This window comes from Sapajus apella, unplaced genomic scaffold (genome assembly GCF_009761245.1).
Source record: "Sapajus apella isolate SASKATOON/1434 unplaced genomic scaffold, GSC_monkey_1.0 scaffold72, whole genome shotgun sequence".
NCBI classification, from domain to species: Eukaryota; Metazoa; Chordata; class Mammalia; order Primates; family Cebidae; genus Sapajus; species Sapajus apella.
The window spans coordinates 9,539,604-9,566,086 of NW_022437012.1; the positions used below are offsets into that span (position 1 = coordinate 9,539,604).

At 44.5% G+C, this 26,483-nt stretch overlaps 1 protein-coding gene across 5 annotated transcripts in view; it reads left to right on the forward strand.

Moving 5' to 3' along the window:
* Positions 1–26,483, forward strand: part of MGAT5 (alpha-1,6-mannosylglycoprotein 6-beta-N-acetylglucosaminyltransferase) — a 325,249-nt gene that overhangs the window by 35,670 nt on the left and 263,096 nt on the right. For 2 of the 5 annotated variants that reach the window (XM_032250742.1, XM_032250743.1), the window contains exon 1: positions 7,223–10,980. The exons of the other annotated variants lie outside the window; for them this stretch is intronic. The gene's annotated coding sequence lies outside the window, so the exon portion shown is untranslated. Of the gene's footprint in view, positions 1–7,222; positions 10,981–26,483 lie in introns of those variants that run through there. 5 annotated transcript variants of the gene reach the window in all.

Below are 26,483 nucleotides of genomic sequence, written 5' to 3' on the forward strand. Positions count from 1 at the left end.
GACTCCTCATCTCTCTGTGTCATGGAGGGATATGATGGTGTGGCCGGAGTGCGACTGGGACTTTGGACTCGGACACACATCCAGGTTTATGTAGTGAGCCTTCTGGTAGCTAGCTTCTTGTCAGGGTTTCTTGTATTATAAAATGGGAATGATGATATCTAGGCAAGCTTGTGGTGTAGGGATTAAGCAGAGCCTCTGGATAGGGAGGAACCAAAATCATAAACTAAGCCTTGCTAGTTTTTGCCATTTTATTATTAACATAAGCAGGTGATTGATTCTTAGTGAGCCTCAGCATCCTCCTTCATATCAGGATTAGAATGGTACTTACTTCGGAGGGTTCTTGGGAAGATAAAATACTTATGAAAACTGATAAAATCTGTAGTTAATAGTATCATACCAATGTTAATTTCTTTGTTTTGACAGACCTATCATGGTTTTGTAAGATGTTAACTTTAGGGGAAGCTGGCCAAAGAGCATACAGGGACTCTGTACCATCTTTGCAACTTTTCTGCAAATTTAAAATGATTCCACAACGAAAGCTTATTTTTAAAAGAAGCTTGTGAAACATTTGCAGGGTGCTTGGGGGTGTAGTAAGCCCTTAGTATATGGTGACCCCTACTAGTGTTACTAACAAAATCATGGTTACTACTGTTGATACTTTGAAGAGTTATTATAACCAATGTGTTGTTGTCTAGCTCCATGGTCCCCAACCTTTTTGGCACCAGGGACTGGTTTCATGGAAGACAATTTTTCCATGGACTGGTAGGTATGGGGGATGGTAGTTTTGGGATGATTCAAGTATGTTATATCTATTGTGCACTTTATTTCTGTTATTATTACATCATAATATATAAAATATATAATGAAATAATTATACAACTCACCATAATGTAGAATGAATAGGAGCCCCAAGCTTTTTTTCCTGCGACTAGATAGTCTCATCTGGGGGTGATGGGAGGGGAGACAGTGACAGATCATCAGGCATTAGATTCTCATAAGGGGCGCATAGCTTAGATCTCCCATGTGCCGAAATTCCCAATTTAATATCGCGGCTGATCTGACAACAGGCGCCACCCAGGTGGTAATGTGAGCAATGGGGAGCAGTTCTAAATACAGACGAGGCTTTGCACACTTGCCTGCCACTCACTTCCTGCTATGCAGCCCAGTTCCTAACAGGCCACGGACCAGGATTAATACTGGTTCATGGCTTGGGGGTTGGGACCCCTAGTCTAGCTGACCACTCTGTAAGTGGAATATTAATTTCCTATGGCTGCTATAACAAATCACCACAACTTTAGTGGTTTAAACAATACACATTTGTTCTCTTACAGTTTGGGAGGTCAGAACTCCAAAGTACGTCTCACTGGGTCAAGATCAAGGTGCTGGCAGGATCCCATCCCTTCTGGAGGTTGTTTCATTGCCTTTCCAGCTTCTAGAGGTGACCCTGTGTTCCTTGGCTCATGGCCTCTCCTTCATCTTCAAAGCTGGTCATCAAATCACTCTTGACTTCTGCATCTATTGTCACATTTGCTTCCCTGCCTACCAAATTCTTGTTCAATTGACTGTGTCCCCTGTCCCTCCAACAGTTTTCATTATATTTCCTTTGAAGATCACTGGTCTATATTCTACTCATAATAGAGAGTATGTGTGTGTGTGAAAGAGAGAGAGAGAGAGAGAGAGAGAGAGAGAGAGAGAGAGAGAGGAGGACCTCTGTATTCCCAGTGGTGTCTTGTAAAAGGAGAGGAGGGACCTGTTGTTTTACTTCTTTGGATGGAGGTTAGGCCCACTGTGCAGAGAGCAGCTTTGCTCTCCAGCCCATTTCCTCAGAAGCCAGTGCTCTATGTAGGTGGGTGCTACAAGGCTCTAGACCCTTGCTTGGTTCCTGGCAGGTGTGTGACAGCTGTATGAGGCACAGCTGGGTCATGATACTGAGTGTCCTTATGGCACTGAGCTTTGACCCTTCAGTTGCTGGCCTGGTACCTGGGGGCACTCAGTATGGTGACACCAGCTATCTCTTGGTTAACAAATTGCTCTCATGTAGTCACTGTTGAGCTTGAAGAACGATTATTCCTGCTCCTTATGAACATAGGTTGGGGTTATAGATGAGCTAGAGGGCCACCTAGATCCTAGATGGAGCCATATTCCTTGGTGCATTGTTCAAAGCCCTCACAAGCTGGGCTTCACTTTCCTAGCCTTCTTCTGCACAGGTCTTCTTGTTTCTGCAAACATAAGCTACTGTCATGGGATCCTTAGAGTATTGCTTTGCCTTCGGGAAACCTCTGTGGCTGGCGACACCTTCTGCCTGAGTATTGCTTGCACCTGTTGGACTTGTTCTGCCCACTTGGCCCGGTAGGCTGCACTCAGCTTATGCTCCCAGCTCAGATCCCACACCTGCCAAGGGTGATCCAGGCATGGAGTGGCGAGGGGTGTGCGGGCAAGTGAGTGCGGGCTCTGGCCACTGTTCACAGCCAGGCATGCCAGCTGTGGCAGCAGAGCAGGCAGCTCCAGGCGCCGGCACAGGTGCTGGTTCTGTGTGAGGCTGCAGCCGGACCAGATGCACTGCATGCAGCTTCTGCTGTGGGCGCCTGCATCTGCGCGAGGGGAATCTGGTGGTGCCCTGAAGCTTGGAGGCGCCAGGAGCTACAGAGCCCCAAAGAGGGTGTCACAGCTGGGCGTGGTGGCTCACACCTGTAATTCTAGCACTTTGGGAAGCTGAGGCAGGCAGAACACCTGAGGTCGGGAGTTGGAGACCAGCCTGACCAACATGGAGAAACTCCGTCTCTACTAAAAATACAAAATTAGCCAGTTATGGTGACTCATGCCTGTAATTCCAGCTACTTGGGAGGCTGAGGCCGGAGAATCACTTGAATCCAGGAGGAGGAGGTTGCAGTGAGCCCAGATTGTGCCATTGCACTCTAGCCTGGGCAACAAGAGCAAACCCCATCCAAAAAAAAAAAAAAAAGAAGTGTCCAGATCCCGTAGATCTGGACTCCTGAAAGAGCCGCAGCTCTTCTCTCCTCATAGCCCACAATGTGGCAAGCAGGGCAGAGGTATGTTTCAGCCCTGTTTGTGTTATAGCTCTTTTAGTCCTGCCTTTTGGCAGGTCCTGAGTTCTCGTCCTGAGGAAGAATGAGGTATACGGACAACCGGAGGGTGAGCAAGGCAGAGAGGAGCTTCACTGAGCAGCAGTACAGTTCTCAGAATACTTGAAATGGGTAGCTCCTATCCACAGGCAGCCTGTCCCCTGAGTGTTCAGCTCTCAGCTGAGTGAAGACCCACAGTGGGTAGCTCATCTGTGCAGGCAGATTGTCCTGATATCTGCCCGAGTCTGGCTGAGTCCAGGGTTTTTACAGGCTTCAGAAGGAAGGAATTATGTGCTCATTGGTCCATAGGTGGCTGTAAGCAGGCTGCAAAAAGCACCATAAGTTCTCAGTCTGGTAGGTGGAACTGGCAGCCTGGCCTCTAGGCCTCAGGCTGTCCCTGGCCTGAAGGTGGGATTTTACCAGGAACCCACTCGTTTTTGCCTGGGAGCCTGTCTGCCTCCTTCTCCTGTCCATGGCGCCCAGACTATTTGTGCCAAGGGGCACCAGCAGGCCCATGCTGAGTTGCTCTGACTCCCTCTAAGTCCTCACTTGGCTTTCCTCCTCTGTTTGTTGGTGTCCAATGTCTGGAGGGGGCTGAGGCAGCAGAGGGCTGGCATGTCAGCATTGCCCCAAGGGTGCTCATATGTGCCCAGGTTGCGATAGTGCCTGGGACTTGGGCTCAATTTGGCTCTGAAACTAGAGTGGGCTCTGAAATTAGAGTGGGCGCTGGGAGCAGAGAGAGGCCAGGCAGCAACAGCAGGCCCTTCCAAGCCTGTGGGGCTGGGGGGCTAACTGGACTCTCCAGAGTGCAGGGATGCCCAGGTCTGCAGCTGTGGCTGGGTGGCTGCAGCTGCACCCAGGAGGTCTGGGCTCCTGCTCCACCAACTTGGAAGGGGGCAGGGCTCTTTCCTGTTCCGGGCTCTGCTGGCTCTGTGGAGTGCACGGCCCCGCCTGCATCTCCCCTGCTACAGCAGCAGCTGCTCCCGATGGGCCCCCACTGCCATCACTATTAATGTCTCCCCAAATGGACCCTACCCCAAGAGCTTTTAGGGTTTTATTCTTACCCTTCCCCTTTATCTGCCCTTCACTGTCTGAATCTGGGCTGTTTCAGGTGATAACCAGTAGGCACATGTGGTTATTGAGCAGTGAATCTGAATCGAGATAGACTGTAAATGTAAAATACACACCAAATTCTTAGTATGAAGAAAAGAATGTAAACTATTTCATAAGTGTTTCAATATTGATTACATGTTTTACATGGTGTATTTTGTATATATTAAGCTAAATAAAATACATTTTAAACATTAATTTTACCTGTTTCTGTTTACCTTTTATGTGGCTGCCAGAACATTTAAAATGACATATGTGGCTTGCATTACATTTCTTCTGGAGGACACTGGTCTAAATTCTTACTCTGTGTGTGTGTGTGTGTGTGTGTGTGTGTGTGTGTGTGTGTGTGTTATGGGGCCCTGTATTCCCAACATAGTGTCCTATAAAAGGCCCCAGGATTCATCCATTCCTTCCCTTCTCCCTTCCCTTGCTCCCTTTTTTCTTCCTCCTCTTTGCTTGCAATACGTCTGCTAAGTGAATCTCTGGAAGTGAGAATGTTAAAACATTTGAACCCCGACAAAATTACTTAGACAGAAGGTTTCTAGTGCTTTATACCGGCCGAAAGAGTTAAGACAGTTGTGTTTTCTCTGATTTCAAGCCAATAGTAAGCCTCTGTAGAGGAGTTTTTATAGAGTATTTGTACTTTCACATGATCTAATTTACTATCTTCCTAAGAAACCAGTTGAGGCCGGGCATGGTGGCTCACGCCTGTAATCCCAGCACTTTGGGAGGCTGAGGAGGGCGGATCACTTGAGGCCAGGAGTTTGAGGCCAGCCTGACCAACATGGTGAAACCCTGTGTCTACTAAAAATTAGCTGGGTATGGTGGCACAGCCTGTAGTCCCAGCTACTTGGGAGGCTGAGGCAGGAGAATTGCTTAACAACTCCACCCCACCCCCGGCCCCCCCTGAGGAGGTGGAGGTTGCAGTGAACCGAGATCACACCACTGCACTCCAGCCTGGATGACAAATTGAGACTGTCTCAAAAACAAAATAAAACAAAAACAGCAACAACAACAACAACAGAAAACAGTTTGCTACTGGAAAGGCATTTTCTCAGTAGTGGGGGTATAAGGATCCTAGAAGTTAAGCACTATTTTAGCTTCTCTTCTCTCCATACTCCCTAGGAGATTCGGTTGCTGGGGTGGCATATCTCTTTAAAAGTTCCCTATTGGATTCTAACATCCTTTTCCCAACTGCCCTGAAACTGAGTGCTCTGCAGAAGGGTGGTGGTGCCGTGATCCTAAACTGCGTCAGAGTCCTTCGGGGAGCGAAAATGCAGATTCCTCAGCTTGCTGCTGCTGTGTTTTCCTAGGAAGGGGGATGGGTTTACATCAGACAAGTCAATCAGCATATTTGCCTGACTGGTGTGGTGGTTGAGTCTGGGGCAAGTGGTAATACAGTTTCTACTTTTGCAAAACGCAGCCTGGCTCAACCGAGCTGCTTGTGGGTTAAGGATTGGGTGCTGGTTTTGTGCGAACATATCTGGTCCTCCACTTCTCCCCCAGCACCTGATTCTGGTTTGTTGGGTGTAAGGGGTCATTGTTTCTTCCAGGGGTCAGCAAAAGGACAAAGGATGGAGAGTGGCTACAGGTGTAGGTGCTGTGTAAGATTTACATCCTGGCTTCACTTGTCAGATGTGACTTTGTGCAGGTTGCTTTAACTCTCTGTGCTTCAGTTCCTTCATCTGCAAGTGGAGAAAAGGGTAGCTCCTAAAAGGGGTTGTTGGGAAAGTTGCATGCAGTTCTTCGGAAGCATCTGGCCGGCTGGTAAGCATTGGGTAATGGTCCAGCTTCTTTGCCGTGATCATTAGTGTTATCTGACACTTCTGGTGAACTTCAGGCTAGGATCTGCCAGGAGGATCTGAGCAGACTTAATAGTTTTAGCAAAGAACACCTGTGAGCCCTGAGGCAGGCTCCAGCTTGAAGAAATGAGGACAGCTGGAGGTGGGTGGTACAAGGAGGTGAAGAGGCTTGGAGGCAGGGAGGCTGCCTGCAGTTTTTGGGAGTGGTCGTGGGTTTGCAGCTCTTTACAGGATATCTAAGCCCTCATGAAGGACAGACTCTCTCACCATGGATTCCAATAAGGCTTCCTCAGCCTGCATCAGGAGCAAAAGATCCTGTTGAGCCGGAGCCAGGTCAGTACGTTGCCAATACTGTGGGCCCCAGCCTTGGGGGCTGGGTTGGGCCTTGGAGCAACGGGAAGGAAGTGAAGTCATTTTTCAGCTTTGTGTAATCAGACCATTGCCTAGAAGACATATTTCTGGTGGGAACCATGTTACCTGGTTACTCATTTAACTTCTGAATGCTGGCCTCCTGCCCTCATTTTGTCTCCCCTCCTGCAAGGCCTCCCAGGGCCCTGGACTCTGGCTGGCAGGAGGCAGAAGCCTGGACCCCTAGGAAGCAAGGAGTAAGGAGCTCAGGACTGTCTTCTGCTCTGACTTCCCCTCAGAGTTTTCAGAAACTCCCAATGTGGTTTGGAAGAGTGGTTTATTTTTCTTTCTAATAATGGTGTGATATTGGCTGGGGGGTTTTTCATTAAGTTGTCGTATTTTATCTACTTGTTTGCATATCTAGTTGAATCTGTGGATTTTTCTTTTAGCACTTTGGGCTCTCCTTTTGTTAGAATAGTTTCATAGATTTATTTTTTTAAATAGTATCAGTGTTTTTATTTCCAGAAGGGCCTTGCTAAACATGTGTAAAATAGGAGTAGATATGAATATTTGGAAATTGGTGAAGTGGTAAGAATGAGGATATACATGCTTGGCTAGATGAGGTGGCTCACTCCTGTAAGCCCAATATTTTGGGAGGTTGAGATGGGTGGAACACGTGAGGTCAGGAGTTTGAGACCAGTCTGGCCAGCATGGTGAAACCCTGGCTCTCCTTAAAAAAACAGCAACAAAAAAACGGGCTTGGTGGCGCACGCCTGTAATTCCAGCTACTTGGGAGGCTGAAGCAGGAGAATTGCTTGAATCCAGGAGGCAGAAGTGGCAGTGAGCTGAGATCACGCCACTGCACTCCAGCCTGGGTGACAGAGCTGGACTCCATCTCAAGGAAAAAAAAAAAAAAAATACACATGCTCCCTTTAAATAAATGGGTCTCCTTGCAGGTCTCCATGTAATTTTCTTGTACTCGTGGGGTTAGGACTTTTTGCTGAAGACTGGCGGTTGTCAGTCGAAATGCTAGGCCTCGTTTAGGCACTTCCCTTAAAGAATGTGACCAGAAGGAGATGGCAGTGAGGCAAGCGGGGAGAGTAAGGGTGTGGTTTTCTTTTATAGCTGTTAGGGATTTAAGGGAGTTAAAACCACTCAGTACCAGTAACTGAGCCGCCATGTACTGGGAACTTGAGGTATATTCTCTCGTTTAGTCCTTAGACTAATCATTTGAGGTTATCAATCTCCTTTTACCATTGAAGGTAATACAGCTGAGTGATGAGTGACTTCCCTGAGTTCCCACAGGATCTGAACAGAGTTGGGATTTCATTCATTACAGGTTCGTTCTATCCTCCCGACCATGTTATTTCTGCTGTGTTACGTTGTCCTCTTAAGGAAACTTACTAATACTAGGAGGAGGGATAAAGATAACATGTATGGAATGCCTACTACGGACCAGACACGATGCTGAGTGCTTCGCCGTTTTCTCTTTAACCCCAATGACCTGTGGGGTAGGTGCTGTTATTACTGCAATTTCACAGAAGATGAAACTCAGGTTTAGAGACATTAAGTACCTTGCAAACTGTGTATTGAAGTGGGATGACCTTAGTGGTCTGAGAATCTACTGTTGGAATAATGAACTTAGGAGCATGAATAGAAACTGTATGTAGTGGATTGTCAAATATTTGTGGAGTGTCGGTTTTGCTGAAGATTCTGTGTCTGAAATACTCTTTAGAGACACTGAGAAGTGTAAGACATGCCTGGCTCTTAAGGAGTTGACAGTCTGGTTAGGAGAGTTACCACACCCAGGAGGGAAAGTTTCCCAGAGATGTTTGAGTTATGCAAGGGAAAGTTGGGTTTGGAAGGGGGATGCACTGGGGGCAGGGAAGATAACCTGACTATGATGTGGAGAAAAGGTCGATTTCTTAAGCAGCCCTTCCTGATTCTGGAGGACCTTGGAGGCCAGGGTTTGATCTTAGAGATGTTGGTACCTAAGACACCTTACTGAAGTTGGAAGGTCCTACTTGAGTAAGTGGGGGCTGGAGTGAGGGTGTTTCGGACAGTTCACCTAGCAGGTGTGCAGGATTAAATCGGGGGAGGGGCATGAGGCTGGAGAAAGGCCCAGCTGGTTAGAAAGCTGCCTGTAAGCTGCTGAGTAGGAGACAGTTAAGACAGGGACTCTTGTCAGGGTTAGTAATTCAACTAGCTGTGGTTCTTAAGCAAAGGTGAGTAATGCTGAGAAGAGGCAGACATCTTAACTGATGGGATTGAGTTGAATGCTCACAGGAGAGAGGTACATTTGTCCAGGACTGGATGATTGTCAGAAGCTCTAAGAGGAACTTGTTTATTTTCCCACACTCGGTGCCCAGGTGGATGAATTGATTTGCATTCGTCATTAGAAAATTCTCCACTTTGGTTTCCTGTCTTAACTCTACACAGTTCCCATTTATTACCTTAACATTGTACTGAGAGACCCAGGTCTGACCTGTATAGCAGTTTGAGTCAGTGGCTATCAAAGGGGTTGCCAAAATCACCTGAAAGAGTTGGCAACAGAAGAAGTGGCATTATGAGTTGGATTCACTTCTTTATAGACCAATTTGTCAGCCATGAAGGCTGGCTTGTCTTGGGTGTGGAATTCAGTTTTAGTGGCTGAATGCACAGAGAGTGCAGGAAGAGAAGAGAGAAGAAATGCACTGTGCAGGGAACCTGCAGGTGGTAACAGTTGAAGTTCACATCAGTGATCTTGCCTATTTACCACTCTGCGTGCCTCACTCTGGCTGTTCTAATCCAGCAGTAACCAATATTGTATTCTGGGGTTATTCCCCAAATTGGAGCTACACCCAGAATTTCTCAGGTTTTTAATTCCTGAACATCTTTTAAATTAAAACTCTAGGTCAGTTGTCCCCAAGGGAACTGAGGCTCTCTTCTCTAGCCTGCTGTCATTGTCAGCAAAAGCTCGTCTACTTGCTAATTATTCCAACTTTTAGCGAAGCAATTCAGTGAGTGGTCAGTAGGAAATATAATGATTTGAGAGTTGGTTTCCCAGCATTGTCCTCTTTAATAGAAAGAAGAGACCAAATTTGGGGACCTCATCTTGCCAAGGAAGAATTGTAGAGGCTAACTTCTCAGTGGAGAGAGTCTTGATGAGGATGTGCCTCAGAGTTGTGCCTGTATGGGTGGTTCTGCTTGTCTGTGGGGCTTGTGCTTGGGTGCTTCCCGAGGTGCAGTTGCACAGGGTGGTTATTCCTGAATGCAGGGGCTTACTATGATTTTCTCTTAGTGCCTCTTATTTCTGACACTTTCTGTCCTATGAGATCAGTCCACTTATTAGTTAGTATGCTAGATTAATAAGTATGCCAAATGATTTAACTCTTCCAGGAATGTTATTCCTTCAAAGATGAGATCTACTGAGGCAAGAGGATCGCTTGAGTCTAGAAGGTTGAGGCCATTCTGTGCTATAATTGTGCCTGTGAATAGCCACTGTGCTCCAGCCTGGGCAACGTAGTGACATTTGTCTCAAAAAAAAAAAAACAACAACAACAACAAAAAAAAACCACACATGAGCATGGCCATACGTAGCCTGACAATCCCTTAATTCTGTGGTAAGGAGGCCCTGTCCTCCAGCATGGTATTGGTAGGGTATAAGTTGAAAGGATGCTGCCCTGAGATACCCCTGTACCAGGGCTGTGTGGTAGAACTTTCTGTGGTGATAGAAATGTTCTGTATCTGTGCTCTCCAGTAGGGTAGCCATTAGTCACAACTGGCTTTTGAGCATTTAAAATATGGCTAGAGCATCTGAGGAGTGAAATTTTAAAATTTTCTTTATGTTGAAATAACCACATGTAGTTAAGTGGCTACCGTATTGGACAGCACTGCTCTAGCTGATGGCCAGAGATGACTGATTACTCTATTTAGCCATAGAGCTGGGGTGTAAGTCCTAGTGGGGCAGGCTCATTTGAGAGTGGAGATTTAAGATATAGGCTACTCTAGTGGGCATTAGAAAATTTAATATATTGCCTGGGATTGTGAGGTTCTATTTTCATGTTGGAATTCAAAGATGACTTTGGTGAGTTGAAGCTGGAAATAGGAAGGGAAGTTTTTTAGAGAAAGATGGCGTGCTGATAGCATTCAGGTCGTCTAAGAAAAAGTATCTGTGGAGCCAGCAATGTTCTGTAACTTGTGTTCCTAGCCAGAAATGTTCTGTAACTTGTGATATGGAAGACTCCAGGCTTGGGAGCCTGGCAGATCTGTGTTAAGACGGGTATCAGCTCTGCAAGATATTTAGCTTTCTGAGCCTCAGTTTCTGCTCCTGTAGGATATGGGAAGTAGTACCTCAAAGAGGTGCAGCTATGTTTGATAACTTGCATGAGGCTCCTTGTGTCTCGGCACGTAGCAGGTTCTCACTATTGGCAATATGAAGGGGAATAGGACTGCCATGCAGACACAAAGATCCCTGATGATCTAAAATTGCATAAGACTGGGTTCTTGCTCTTTTCCTTCATAGTCTCTGATGAGGGCGACTCATCTCTTCACACGTATTGAGCCAAGAGAGCTGAGATGATCGCAGAGACAGTCGAGAGAAGACAAGGAGAAAGGTGTGAAGAGGCTGAGTGATACACAGAGGGACCCTTGGAAATGTAAGAACTACAGTGTGATAAATAAATCCATGTCTCTGGTCAACAGGGCACACGTTTATTCATGCATAGTGCAGTCTTCAGAATTCTGGTGTTCATTCTCTTCCCCTCCCCGCGGAGTATTAACTGGAGTTTACAGCTTAAACACTCTGGGTTTCTGGGCATTTATTTACATGGCACTTTGGACACTTTCTAGAGCCGGTTCAATTATCATTAACTTATCTGGGCTGTTTACTTGAACACGTGAGGTTGATTTAGTGTATTACAAGAACTGAACATTGCCTCTCAGACATTATTAATCTCACCTTTCTTGTCCAGCATTAAGTAAGAAATTAATTAAAAAAATGAAAGGGAAATTAATAACACATTGGTGTTCACAATTCATCAGGAGACCTCACAGCAGGTATGAAATTAACTTCTCTGAATTAATACACACCTCAGCAAATTAAAAGTATAGAAAAGGTTTTATTCAATATTTAGGAAATGTCCCTGAATGCTTCCTACTTTGGTAATTAGATAGATGTTGGACAGTGTTGAGACCATGTGCAATTGATATGGTCATCTCAGCACCCGTAGACAGCTTTAAATCAACTTTTTTTTTTTTATTAGGGATTTCACTTAGATAAATGAGAGAAAACCAGATGGTTGGTACAGACTTGCCCAAAGACTTGCAGTTTTAATCTCTATTAACTATAAATTTGATCCTGGGTTCTGTGTTTCCTTGTTATGACATGTGGTAAGATGGGTTTCAAAGGATACCTTATGAGGAACAGGTTATGGAAACTAACGGGGAGTTATAAGTCTCTATTACAGCTTTCGCTGAGGTTGATGAAGGAGAAGCTTTTATTACTGAATTGTTCCTGTAATTACATCAGAAATAACAGGCAGCAGTCACCTTCCATTAGGGGTGGGAGGGAAGGATCCTTACTATTTAAGTGATCACATAAGGTGCTGAATGAATCATCCTCAGCCTCATCATGAGGAATTAAAAATAGAAAGAACAGTTGACATCATCCTATAGCAGGTTTCTAGGGGACAGAAAAATGCCAGATAGTTTTTTAAGGAATAGAGCTGTCTGAAGTAATCGTCCAGCCCACATGTTTATAGGCTGTTGGCAGTGGTTCTCCACCTTGAGCAGGCATCCAAGGATCACCTGGAGGCCTTGTTAAAACAGAGCGCTGGCCCCACCCCAGAGTTTCAGATTGAGTAGGCCTGTGGTGGGGTCTTAGATTTTTGCATTCCCAACTTCCCAGATGATGTTGATGTTGCTGGTTTGGGGTCTACAGTTTGAGAAACACTGGGCTAAGGGAAAGAAATAGATGTAGCCTGAGGATGGTTTAGAAAACAGAACTTTAAGATTAATTCCCTAGTGGTTGTTAAAATTTTGATGACAATACCAAATTTCATTTGGGATGGTGTGCAGGTCTTGTAAAGGGAATCTGTTCTTTGTGATACTGCAAATGAACATTAAAAATCGTTGCAAACCTAGATGAGTGGTCTCCCAGCACTCTTTCACCATGTCTTGGTTAAAATTTTGGGTAAACTTTGGCTACAGGTATTATCTCTGTAATCCAAGTTAGTGATGGGATTCAGAAGTTTGGCGGTTTTTTTCTTGTCTGTAAATCAAACATGCTGTACCTGGGGAGGACCATTTGTAGGAGAGCAGTCATTTTAACTAAGGGCATTCCAAATCACAAGCCATTCAATCATCCTTGTCCCACCTGCCTGACAAAGTAGCTATCAGCAAAGTAGCTGTCAGGCAGCATCAGGCAACACCTGCTCCTATGATTCTAGGTTTCCACTGGTTCTAGAACTGCCCTTTTATTGTTAATTTATTGTCACATTAAAGCAACAGCAACCAGAGTAATCATAATTGCTAACATTTGTAGAAGGCTCACTGACGCTGGTGCCACACATGAACTGTGTCTCCCTTGCCTTGCCTGTGAATCCTGTTTTCTTAGGCCCCATGATGACCTCTGTTTTAGACAAAGAAGACAGAGGGTTGTAGAGTCACTTGGTTGCTGTCACACGGTTTGAGAGCTGGAGCTTTGTATTTGAGCCCAGGCAGTATTAGTGAGTTGGGGCAGATTATGATTTTATTGTATTTTGGGGAAACTTTTCATGGAGACTCTGTGAGAGGCCTCATTGAAACGGAAAGATGAGAGAAAGTTTTGAGTTGAGTGAATCTAAACCTGTTTAAGGTTACCATTTTATATGTTCTGGTGTCAAAGAGCAATCTAGATCTGTGTAACTGGGCTTCACAGTATGGTGAATTTAGCTGCTCTACCCAATGTGGATGAAAGCCATGTGAAGCTAGTATTGTAATTGTAGGGCTCTTTTTTTTCTATGTGACTATTTGATGCTTGAAGAGGAAGATTGAAAGACAAAGTTTATAAGTGTGGTCATGATTTGCTTCTAGTGCATATCAGTTGGTCTTATTTGAAGTATTTTCTCTAAGCATAAAGGAGTTTTAGGCAGAACAATAGACATTCTTTAACTGCTTTGATGTTCTCAGCTACCTTTGTCTTGGGTGTGGAAACAGGGAAATACATGGTGGTTTTTGGCATTCAAGATTCTGAGATTCTATTTGGAGGGATGTCGTCCGTAGGGAATAAGAAAAAGAAATACTTGAGGTTGACCCCCTTGGGAAGGGATCAGCCTGACAGTTTCCAGTGCTGATGCGGGTAAGTGGGTGGGCAGAGGTAAGAACTGTAGGTCTGGAATTGGCCATCATTGTCCTGTGTCACAGGATCCTGGGTGGGTACCACATAGCTGGGCCCTGCACGTACGTTGGCTTGTCATGGCTCACCTTTAGAGATGCTTTGGGGGACGGTAAAGACACAAATGCAGGTTTCTAATAGAATGCTGCGGTAGAGAGGGAGTGTATCAAGTAGGTTATTTTGTTTGTAGGGCATTTATAATCTTTCATCCAAAAAATAAAAGGAATAAATGTTGGTTGAAAATGGGATTTCAAGGCTGGGTGCAATGGCTCATGACTAATCCCAGCACGTTGGGAGGCCGAGGTAGGAGGCTTACTTGGGCTCAGGAATTTGAGACCAGACTGGACAATGTAGTGAGACCTCATCTCTATAATAATTAAAAAAAATTATGTGCGTATGTGTGTGTGTGTGTGTGTGTGTGTGTATGTGCATATATATATGTATATATGTATATGTATATATATAAAATTGAGTTGTACTTCCATGATATCCATCTACAAATGCTTTCACAGCTTAGGTATGATTAAGAAAGGGAGGAAAATTACAGCATAATCCCAAGAAGAAATTGAGGGAGCCAATTAATCCCCAAAAAATACTTTGGGTGAAACCTTGATGAATGCTATGGTGGTATGCTGTTTTGAAAATTAGGAAGGAGGAAGGACTTCCTTCAATATTTTTTTTATAGACCCAGCTAGAAATGGCTATAAATTTCCATTAATGTTATGTACTTGGCTCTGCAGGAAATGATACTGAAGATTAGTTGAACATTAAAGATTTTGCTGACGAGATAATTGAAGGGCCTTTTGGTTTCTTGGTGACCTGGAATTTTGCAAATGAACTTTAGAGCCAAGGGTGATGCAGTTTTCAGGTGACTCGGGAAGTAGCTTGTCTGATTCTTAAGGTAAAATCAAGATTGGGTTCTTAACTACATGGCCTGTTGTTAAAGCAGAAATCCAGATTTGAAAGCATTGGTGAAATAAGGATAATAAACTACTTCTTTATATCATGAACTTTTTTTTAATCTTACAGCCTTATCACTGCTATGATTCATAAGTCACTGCCACCTATGGACAGTACTGATAAAGAAAATTGCCATGATGCACCAAATAGGTATTTATGAAAACATAAAAGATTGGAAGCACTGAAAGTAAGTTGGTATCATTTAGGCCCAAGGCATGTGGGTATATATTCCATTAGCCTACACCACTACTTATGTGTGAAGTGTTCTTGATCTGACCAAGATGCTGAGGATTGTTTTCTAGGAACAAATCTTGATGACTGCGCTTATTAGAGTTACAGCTTTACAGCTTTTTCCGTATCACAAGAGCCCATTTTCAAAACCCATTCCTTCGCCTCAGAGCTATCTCAGACCAAAGCTAGTGTAAAAAGGGTCGCTGGCATGGATTCAGTTCTTTCCAACCTTCCATTTTTTAGTAAACATTTATTGAGCCCAGTCTGTTTCATAGAGATGGTGGATTTGGAATGACTGCGGGTTGAGCCCGTTCTCCTAAGTTGCCCAAGTGTACAAACCTCTGGTATTACCCAGGGCTTGTTGACACAGACAAAAATGTTAATACTTTATGTGGTTTGTGGGAATTGGCTTCGTTTGGATTAAAAATAACGAAACTCTTCCAGAAACTTTCAAAAGATTATACAGTATGCTCTTCCATAAAGTCCTTAAGAATAAGGTAGTCTTAAGACAACAGCTTAAAGGTAGATTTGTCCTTCCATCCCTTACTATTGAGGTCTTTCTCAGTTTTACAATTTTCTGCTCATACAGTCCATAAACATCAAAAACATACTATACATACCTGTTAGTGGACATATTTTTCCCTGGCGTCCTTTATAAAGGAGTTTTACAGAGGGAAAATTGCCAAATCAGAAGCACATAGTAGATATACCTCTTTTTTTGGGGGGGGAGACAGAGTTTTTGCTTTGTGGCCCAGGCTGGAGTGCAGTAGTGTGATCTCGGCTCACTGCAACCTTTGCCTCCTGGGTTTAGATTCTCCTGCCTCAGCCTCCCTGAGTAGCCGGGATTACAGGCACGGGCCACCACACCCAGCTAATTTTTGCATTTTTAGTAGAGATGAGGTTTCACCATGTTGGCTAGGCTGGTCTTGAACTCCTGACCTCAGGTGATCCGCCTGCCTCAACCTCCCAACGTACTGGGATTACATGTGTGAGCCACCATGCCCAGCCTAGATATATTTATAAAATGGCTTTTTATTGCTTCTTTTGATTTTATTCTTCAAGGAGAAATGGCTACAAGGAATTTATTTAAATAGGCTTGTAATTCAGTTGGGTTTATCTCATACTGTAAACGCCTTAGTTTTTTGTAATGGAGCTATCTATTTTTAAAATTGTGGATATACATATTCTTGAGACTGTGTGTATATATTAACACAGGCTAGTCCGGAAAGCATTAGGATTGGTAAGAGCTTCGGTTTAGCGCCTCCTGAGACCTGGAACAAAGAGCAGTTTTGTGCCGATGCTCTGTCTTTGCCAAGTGTTGCCTTACTCCCGCTGAACTAATAATGGATGGATTTGGATCCTAACAAGTGAGAGAATATTTTTTAGACAAATGCCTCTGGGTGTTGAAGTGATAGGGCGCCCACCTAGCTATTTTTAAGTAGCTTTTTTTGGGAGATGATCTTAAAAAAGGCATTTGGGCTCCAAAAATGGAGAACCAAAGTTCATGTAAGCTCTTTGTCAGCGTGTTTGCAGTGGATCAAGTCCTTAAAGAGGAGGAACTTAAAGATGGCCTTGTCCTTGTCCTTGTGATTTCAGAAGTGATTCTTACTCTAAAATGGACATTGGAGGAGGCTCCATTAGGCCATGTAAGTACTATAGTAAGCAGATACTCACCTGGGCTAAACAGAGAGCTGGGATATTTGCCCTTGTAGGGGAGAGGGCCAAGTGGTATAGTGTAGTCCTATGTTATGATTTAGGGCCATCAAAATACGCTTTGGCACTCTGGTCCCAATGAGCAAGGGGGTGGCTCTCTCAGTGCCACCCATAATCCTGAGGGGACATCTCTGGCTATCTGGTGAAAGCCTAGTGGAATTTTTTCAGGTAATTGGACAGGATTCTTCTATGTGTATAGAATTAGTGAAGCGACTGGAGCTGAAGGCTATTTTTTACTTCATTCAATCATCAATACAAATTTATTGAGCTTGACCATAGCCACTTACTCTTACATAGAAAGGCTGGCCCTTTAGAGCAGCCCTGGAGTGCTGGGCCCGACGCACACATAATCACAGGGTCACTGGAAGGAAAGCCATTGACCTGGAGCGTGTGGCTTCTAAGGACTGTACAATATCTGAACTGTGTATGGAGGAACCATTGCTCAAGAAGTACATTTTCTTGAGTCCTCGAGTCTGAGCATGTTTTATGGAGGAAGGAATTTGCTAAGTACTTCTTTATTTTAACAATCTGAATTGTTTCTAGCACTTAAACCCACTGCCTAGGTGGACCCTTGAGAAGTTACCTTGGTAAATCACATGTTCACCTTGGAGCAGAACATTTAGATTTCATAGGCTGATAGGAGTTGGGTGTCAAGGTTATGGGGTCAACAGAATGAAACATTAAACATTCCTAATTCTTGCTGCTTTTATTTATGTGAGTCTTTGAATACACTTTGTCCTTGACAGTATCACAGGAGAAAAAACATCCCAGCATCCCACAACTAGATGAATGTCTTGATGTGAATAAAAGCATTAACGTTAGAGCTAGGAAATCATGTGACAACGTGACTTTGGTCTAAGGCTTCTCTCTAGCTGTCACCTTGAGAGTTTGTCCCACTAGGAGAAACCAGAGAAACAGGAAATGTGTCCTTTGGAAACTCAAAGGGATTTTTAATTTCTAAAAACATGAGATTTTTTTGTCTAAAATACAAGCATATTTAATCCATCCTTCGCTGTCCCCCATATACACATCTCACACCCTGCTTAATAGGAATGTGACTTCATTTTAGCGACTGGACAACTGAACAATCTGTCTTCCAGGGTCTGTTTCCCCTGAAACTGGCTTAGTGCTGCTAGGTAGGGAGGTCAGCTCAGTGCTCTCTGAGGGTTGCCAGGCAGGGCAGCTGGGGATAGTAGGCTGGCACTGGGGAGGCTGGAGCTGGTTCTGTCAGCCCTGCCACCGAGTGCTGTGGTTTATGCTCTGGGAAAGATGAGCGTCTATCTGCATTTACTGTGCTGCGATTCTCACGACAGTATCTGCGCCCCCTTGTTCTCAGCTCTGCACCATGTGGGTTTGACAGCCTTCATGAGGCAGGCAGACGTGTTGGCGTCATGTGGGACTCCTGGGCTGTGTCTTTCTGCCACCAAATATGTTGTCGCTTTCTCCCTCCAGCATGTCATATACCTAGCTGCCTTTGGAGAGGCCTCTTGGCTTTTTCAGGAATAACTACCGAAAGAGCAGCTGTCTGTCAGCCTCCTCCAGAGCTGTAGGCTTGGGCTGTTGTCAACCTGTTGTTGGAGGAGTTCCCAAAGCAGCAGACTTAGCTGCCATTGACATTTATAACTCGAGAGCCATATCACAGATGACTTTACATTCCTTATAATCTGTAAATAGTCTGTAGCATATAAAGCACATGGCCTCTACACCCTTTGGCCACCTTAGTGAGCAAATAGTTGAGTCATCCTGAACGTGGCGAAGTGGCTCAGTGTTCTCCCCACCCATGCTATAAATCATCATCTCTCTTCTGACTTAGGAAGAAGTTGTCCTGGCTTTATGCGTAGATTTACATGAGACCATACGAAGTCAGTCTAGATTGGGAAAGAGTATGAGCTTCTAAGTCCAAGTGAGCCTTTAACTAGCAGCCACAGAGCCTGTGATAAAGAGAGGGTATCCCAAGGAATTAGATGTCAGGAAACGTTTCAGTAGATCCTGTATCTGGTTAGTTATGCCCTCGTTTCTCAGTGAGCCTGTTTCTACATCTCATTTCTTAAGACATAACTGGAAGAGAAAGACGCCATGTTCCTTATGCAAGTAAAAACCAAAGCCACCCCAGTGGATCTGAGAAACACATACTGCCAAAGTAGGTAGAGAAAGGGCAGAATTGGAATGGGTTTTAGTTACTGTGGGTCTGTCTAGACATTCTTTGAGGGCTAGCACTGGCTTCATTCCTCTCTGTGCCATCCGGGGCTAGTGCCAGTGCACATAGCAGCGTGTGAGCTGAATGAATGAGTGTAAGCAGTTTTATTTTTAGGTAGTAAAAGTTTTGTTTCATTTTATTTTTACCTGGGTAGCACAGACATTGAAATGTGTTAATCAACAAATGCAGAGTGTAAGATTAAAAACTAACGACATTTTCGTGTTGGCATCAAAGATGAATAATTTGAGATAAGTCATGGGAACTAGATGGAAAGTCTTAAATGTGATTAAAATAAAGCACCTTCATTGCCTGTGCTCAGATTTTTTCCTGTGCTTCCCAGGATGTTGGTCAGTCATATTTTATAAGAGGCCAATGCTTGATCTTGGCTGGGGTGCATAGCTTGCCTAGCTTGGACAGAAATAGGCCCCTTGAGCCCGCTTGATGGTGGCCATGGGCTTTGGCAAGATTGTTAGCTGAGGAATGTCTTTCACCTCTTCTGGGCACTTTGTGGTGCCGGTCAGTATCCGCCTCAGCCCTCATTCTCAGAGCCTGGGAAGTGGCTCAGAATCCCTACGGTTGCACTTTAGACACTGCTGCCCATTGACAGAGGGGCATGGTGGGTGAGACCTTGTGTCCCTCCTGGCCCATGGGCAGGGTGGGGCTGTGGGCCAGCCCATATCTCCCTACCAGGAGTATGTGTCCAGGTATGTGGAGCAGTAGAGCAGTGTTCTTCACCAGCAGAGTCCAGATCTACTGCATTTAATTAGAATTCCAGTTCATATCAAAAGGTTTTCATATTTCTTTGTCTTTCCCTAGAAAATGTCTAAATATTATTCAATATTTCAAATATCCACACAAGTACAGAGACTGAATAGGCAGTCTCTCATGTACCCATCTTCCCAGATTCCCTGCCTTTCGGATCTTGCTGCTAATAAGTCTTATTAACTTTGGAAGATATTGCTTTGGCTTGTGTTAAAATTACTGTTATTTTGTCCCTGAAGTTCTGAAATGTGTGGTTGGCCTGGGACTCGGACCTATCAGGAACTCTAGTGTACCTCTCTGAGGAAGGTTGGCACTACCTGGATCCACCCTCACTTACGGGTTCCTTTGTTCTGTTGTAAGGTCACTGCCATCTATTTCCCCTCTTAATTCAGTTTCAAGGAGCTGTGAGTGTGAGAGAGAACCCTCTTCCTCTTTCTTCCCTCCTCCTCCAGCTAGCTCCGGACTCCCCTATGATGGGTAATTCAGTGGGTCCCACTTGATGGAGCTAAGGCTGTCTCCACATCCTGTTCCCTTCCCATAGTGCTTCATCATACTTGATGCTACTTTGTGAATAATTTCCCATTTCTTACCAAGCCAGTTACGGGATTTCTCCACGTGTGTCCACCTCCCTGGAGGGGTGGAGGCCACTTTACTTTGCCATTGGGGTTTAGAGTGATGGATAGACGGCATCTGTCAGGCAGGTGGAGTTGCTTCCTCAGGATAATTAAAGTGGGTAGGGCCCATGGACAGGTTTCTCATTCTTCTTTTAACTGGCTATTTTCTGGGAGTAGAGTCCTGGGTTATTTTGTGATAGCTCACAATCATGTTATTGTCTTACTGCTTATGACTAGTCATCCATTTAACTCTTTGTTTTGGCTGGAACCTTAGGATGGCTTATAGGAATGGGTGCCCATGGCTAGCACACTGGAGGGGCTGGGGAAGGTTAAGACCACTGTTTATGGAGAAAGGCACCACCTTGAGAGGAAGGCTGAAGGGGGTTACTGGGCCAGAAGATCGAGGAAAGCCCCATGAGAGTAAGGCAGGAAGGATTGGGAAGTGGGTGTGGAGGCCTTGGGAATTGGCTGAAGAGTTTTGGAACTCTGGGAAGGGGGAAAAACAGTTTTAAAAAAGTCTAGGCTGGGTTCAGTGGCTCATGACTGTAATTCCAGGACTTTGGAAGGCTGAGGTGGGCGGATCATGAGGTCAGAAGTTCAAGACTAGCCTGGTCAACATGGTGAAACCCCTTCTCTATTAAAAATACAAAACTCAGCTGGACGTGGTGGCATGGCTTGGGGAGGCTGAGACGGGAGAATTGCTTGACCCCGGGAGGTGGAGTTTCTGGTAAGCTGAGATCGCGCCACTACACTCCAGCCTGGGTGACAGAGTGAGACTCTGTCACACACACAAAAAAGGAGAAACAACTGGAAAAATGAAATAAAAAGTCTATAAGCCTCTAATTTTATTAGATTCAAAGATGTAATATTACCTTAGCAAATGACGATAAAATTTCTAGAACCCTTACACTCAATTTCAGTATTGATTTCTCCATAGAGCAGAAACAAATACTTGGTGTAGTGGCATTGTGCTGTGGGCTCCCCTTGGAGTGGCACTTACCTTGGAGAGATGGGTCTCGGCTCCGTTTCTGCCCTTGCATACCCGGAGGCCCACCCTGACCTCTAAAGGTCTTGGTTTTTAGGCTATAGAATGAAAGTGGTGGTTTAGCAGGTCACTGGTCTCCCAACAGGACATGTGGGACCAGCAACAGGGGCTTGTTTACCCAAGTGCATTCCCCTTAGGGCTCCTTATGGAAGGGACATGCTGGGGATATCTCATATACCCCCTCAGCCACCATGACCAGATATCTGACCAACTCATTTGAAAGGTACGTGACCTGCAATAGCGATCTCCTGAAACAAACCCGTGTGTGTGTGTATGTCTGTCTATATTAATCTTGCGCCCAGTGTTAAGATTTTTCTTGTTGATAGTTTTAGGTTGAAAAACAGTTCTGTGGGATGGGAGGGAATAACCTCTTTAAGTCATGTAGACCAAGCACAGTGACTCATGCCTGTAATCCCAGCACTTTGGGAGGCCAAGGTGGGTGGATCACGAGGTCAGGAGATTGAGGTCATCCTGGCCAACATGGTGAAACCCCGTCTCTACTAAAATACAAAAAATTAGCTGGCTGCGGTGGCATGCTTCTGTAGTCCCAGCTACTCGGGAGGCTGAGGCAGGATCACTTGAATCTGGGAAGTGGAAGTTGCAGTGAGCCAAGATCGCGCCACTGCACTCCAGTCTGGCAGCAGAGTGAGACTCGGTCTCAAAAAAAAAAAAAAAAAAAAAAAAAAAGTCAAGTAGCAACTAAGGTTAAATAGGCTTTGACTTTTTGAACACAGGTCCTCTAGGTCATCCTGCTATAACTGTCATTCCAGCCCACTGGCCTGGGGGGATCTGATGGAGAAGCCAGCATGGAGGTTTTTACTGCTGGGCCTGGCCGTGGTTAGCGTCACTTCCTACTCGCATTCTGTTGCCAAGAACTCTGTCACCTGGCCACCCCTGGCAGGGAAGTGAAATCCAGCTGTGTGCCTAGGAAGATGATGGGAGTGTGGATTTCAGTGAGTAGCTGGCATTCCCCTCGCCTGCTTTTCCCCATCCTTCTCCCATTTACTGATCAGAATCTTACTGACTATTGCATTCTTGTGTCCAAATGAACTCATTTATTAATCTGTTACACCTGGGCATGATGATGGTCAGGCATGAAATTTGTATGCACTGGGGTAAGAAACAATGGAAAGAAGAGAGAATGGAAGTTGCCTCAGAATTAATGGCCAGTGTTCATGCAGGCTCGCAGTCAGTAGCACATAATGGCCGATGCTGACAATGAGAGTGAATTGGCGATGTGCCATAAGCTGCTTTTGGATTTTGTTCAAAAAGTCAAGATATTTATGAGTCAAGAGTAGAGCTTGGTTCTCAAAAAGTAAACAGCACTTACGCAGAGGGAAACTGCATGGGTGCATCCGTGTGAGGGCAGTCGGTAGCCCATGATGAAAAATGGCAGAAGTAATGTAATATGATTTTAAAAACTTAAATAGCTGTAATATTTGCATAAGTGTGCTTTTTCTCTTACTACAGTAGTGAATTAAAGACAAAACCAGTTTTGTTTTTTTTGCCCTCAAATCAGAGGCCAGAGTCAGAACATAGAGGTGAGATTCTGGGAGAGACTTTGGGAGAGAGTCTAGGCAGGAAACGTTTAGGCTGTAAAAACTTCCAAAACTAAAACTTCTGAAAACTCCTTCTACAGCCAGCGTTTCATAGGGCATCAGTCAGGAAAACTGGACCAGGCATTTCTAACAGAGATTCTAATACAGAAAATTGGATATTTAGGTGATGGAAGAGAAGAGTTACCAAACAGACGTTAGAGCAACCTAGAGATTTGTAACCTCAGGAAGATGTCCACCCCCAGGACTGCGGAGGCAGGGTGGAGGTGGCAATTGATGGAAAGGGCAGTAGGGTCCTTCAGAGAGAGCTGTTTCCCTGGAGAAGGTTACCCCGCCCAGCAAATTGAGCTGGGAGAGAGACCCAGGCTGCTTCCCCTCTCAGTTTCTGCTGTTACCTCCCACAGGCCAGCACCTTGAAACTAGTGGCAAGGGAGCTTGGGAAATGTAATTCCAATGATATCTGCAAAAGGACAAAGTATGCAAAGAATGGATTTGAGAGCAAAAAGGCTGAGATGGCTGTGGCACAGGGATTATAACCTTGTTGCAAAGGAAGATAAGTAGCGGAGTAAGAGGTTGCTCTAGGAAAAGAACTTGAATTCTTGGTTCCCTTCCCCCATGACATATTCCTTCCTCTGTGGTTGTTAACACCTGTGTCCTCTCTTTGTTTTTGTCATGCTCTTTACGCTGCTTGATATTTACATATTTGGCACCCTGATAATAACATTTATTGAGCGTTTCCTGTGTGCATTATCTGCATTAATTCATTGACTCATGAAAGCCATCTGTGAAGACAGGTATAGTCCATCTTCATTATTCTCAGATTTCTGTATTTGTGAATTTGCCTCCTCATTAGTACTTACTTGTACCCTGAAATCAATACTCAGCACTTTCCTGGTCATTCATGGACACACAGAGTGGAGGGTTTGAGTTGCCTGGTGTCCGCATTCCCAGCTGAGGATGAACAAGGCGACTGCCCTGCCTTCTTGCTTCAGCTCTCATATTGCAAATAAGTGTTTCTTTCTTCCATCTGGTTCGTGCTGTGTTTATCCCTTTTTCTGTGCCTTTTCTTTTTTTTTAAGTGATTTTGCTGCTTAAAATGGCCTCCAAGCATAGTGCTGAGGGGCTGTCTAGTGTTCTTAAGCACAAGAAGGCTGTGATGTATCTCAGGGAAAAAATATGTGTGCTAGATAAGCTTCATGCAGGCGTAAACTGTAGTACTGTTGGCTGTGATTTCAGTGCTAAAGAATCAACAACATAAGGTGTCTTCAAACACACACATCAACTATGCATTGATTAGTTGATGAAAATGTGTGACCAGAGGCTCGCAGGTACCCAACCCTGTGTTTTCTCTAGGAACTATGTTTCAGGATTCACTAATTCAGTGTCTGCAGAGACTTTATAGAACAAGGCCACTGCGGGCACTCCAAGTTGGCTGTCCTGTTATCATCTGCTTATAAACAGACTGAGGCAAATAGAAGTCTAGAAGTTGTCCAGGGTCACCCTTTGGGATTGGAACCCAGGCAGTCTGGCCCTCAACCCTTTATTCTTCCGGTGCTCTGCTTTCTTACCCTTCATATCTGCTTCATGCTCTTTTCTACTTCTGAATCTGTCAGAGGTGTTCGAACCAGAGTGACTCCATCTTAAATAGGGGCTAAATGAAATGAGAATGAGACCTGCCGGGCTGCATTCCCAGGAGGTTAAGGCATTCTCAGTCACAGGATGAGGTAGGAAGTCGGCACAAGATACCGGTCACAAAGACCTTGCTGGTAAAACAGGATGCAGTAGAGAAGCTGGCCAAATCCCACCAAAACCAAGATGGTGAAGAAAGAGACCTTTGGTGGTCCTCACTGCTCATTACAGGCTAATAATAATGCATTAGCATGCTAAAAGACTCCCAGCAGCACCGTGACAATTTACAAATGCCATGGCAACGTCCAGAAATTACCCTATATGGTCTAAAAGGGAGAGGAACCCTCAGTTCCAGGAGCTCCCCACCCCTTTCCCAGAAAATAATTCACCACTTGTTTAGTATATAATCAAAAAATAACTGTAAGAGTACTCAGCCAAGCAGCCCACGCTGCTGCTCTGCCTATGGAGAAGCCATTCTTTCGTTTCTTCTCTAATGAACTTGTTTTCGCTTTATGGACTCCCTCTGAATTCTTTCTTGTGGGAAATCTGAGAGCCCTCTTTTGGGATCTGTATTGGGACCCCTTTCCAGTGACAAATCTGCTGTGGATGCTGCTGGAACCAACCCTAGGGCTATTTTTAATACTAAAATTCCTGTTGATAAAGCCAACAGGTACCCCTGGTTAAGAATCAGGATGTGTGTAATTCTGGAGTAAAAGTAGTAGTTGACATTTGTTTGAAAACCTCCACGTATTTCATATGATCCGTTTGCACAGCAACACTGTGAGGCACGCGTTACCCTTCATTTCAGAAATAAAAACTGAGGTCTTGGGGGGCTGTGATTTAGTTAGGGTTCCATGATTGGAAAGTTCCAGAATATGCCACCAAATACCTCACTCTTGTTACTGTACTAAGGCTGGCTCAGGACCAGGCTCTGTGGGGACCGCACCCCAGCCCTCGCCACTGTTCTCATCTGCTGCTTCTGCTTTGTTTTGACCTGACCAGGAGAAGGTACATGTTAGAACTGTGTGTAAAATAAGATATTCCAAGAAGGGGACCAGTAATGTTTTCTTTAGGGGACAGGAATTGTTTCTTTAAATTGCCCTTTTCCATGTTTACAGAAAATCTTTTATAGGGCGAAATGACCTTCTTGGACAGATGTTAATTTTTTTTTTCTGTTCAAGGGGCACATTTTTGAAAGAAAACAAAGATAATTTGAAAGGCTGTGAACACTTTCTCTGTGGTATACTCTCACCTAAATGTTCATTCTCATTTCTTTCTCTAGTTTCCTTTGTGTATTTAAATGTATTTATTTGAATAAGAAATACATACACATGTTAAAAATTGAAAAGGTACTTGAAGTCTTCTTTCCCTGAAGAAAGCAATGTGCCTGATTTCTTGTGTACTCTTCCAAAGATGTTCCAACAGTGACTCTCAACTGGGGACAGTTTTGTTCCCCATGGACGTTTTTCACACTTGGTGGAGGTTGGGAGAATGTTACTGGCAGCATCCAATAGGTAGAACCCAGAGAGGCTGCTAAACATCCTGCAATGCACAGGATGGCCCCCACAGCCAAGAATTATCCAGCCCAAATAGTCAGGAGTGCTGAGCTTGAGAAACCCTGCTCTACCTTCATGTAAACCAGAAGGGTTTACATGTGTCCACAAGAGCTTTTTGTGCCTAAGCTTGTTTTTCTTGTGTGGTCAGGAGGTTTTTATTAGTGTGGTTCTTTTGTCTCCTGAGGGTGGGGCAAAGGAAAAGGTCCTGTCCAGGTGCAGCTGTTGTGAAGGGGCACATTGTCTGTAGAGACTAAAAACAACCTGGCCTCAGCCAGTCTGTTTTTTTAATCATCAAAGTGCATGGGCAGTTCTAAGCTGGTAATAAAATGCTTCCTGAAAAAAAAAAAATCTTTTGTTTGTCTAAATTCTAAATAATTGCTACTGTCACTAATTATATATGTATAGATGTACACATATATATTTACATATGCACTTCAGATTATTGCACTTCTTATACCTTAATCACTGCATGCCACATGAAAATTAATTTGGAGGACTTCCTGTTACACATTTGGTCCCAGCT